The sequence below is a fragment of the Piliocolobus tephrosceles genome, chromosome 5, assembly GCF_002776525.5.
Source record: "Piliocolobus tephrosceles isolate RC106 chromosome 5, ASM277652v3, whole genome shotgun sequence".
Classification (NCBI taxonomy): domain Eukaryota; kingdom Metazoa; phylum Chordata; class Mammalia; order Primates; family Cercopithecidae; genus Piliocolobus; species Piliocolobus tephrosceles.
The window spans coordinates 51,009,666-51,009,882 of NC_045438.1; positions in this window are offsets into that span (position 1 = coordinate 51,009,666).

Below are 217 nucleotides of genomic sequence, written 5' to 3' on the forward strand. Positions count from 1 at the left end.
CACCTCTCCTGGGGACTGCAAGGCGGCCTGAGGGGTCTCTTGCCTCCCTCTTCCCTGCCCCCATCCTCCATTCTTCCCAGGGCAGCTGGAGGGATCTTCCTAAAACACAGATCAGATCCCAGCACTGGGCAGGGGAGGGCACAGTGCCTCGTGCAGGTGGAGACTGAAGAGGGTGCTCACTCCCAGGCTGTACAAGTGCCAGGCACTCACCTCACCT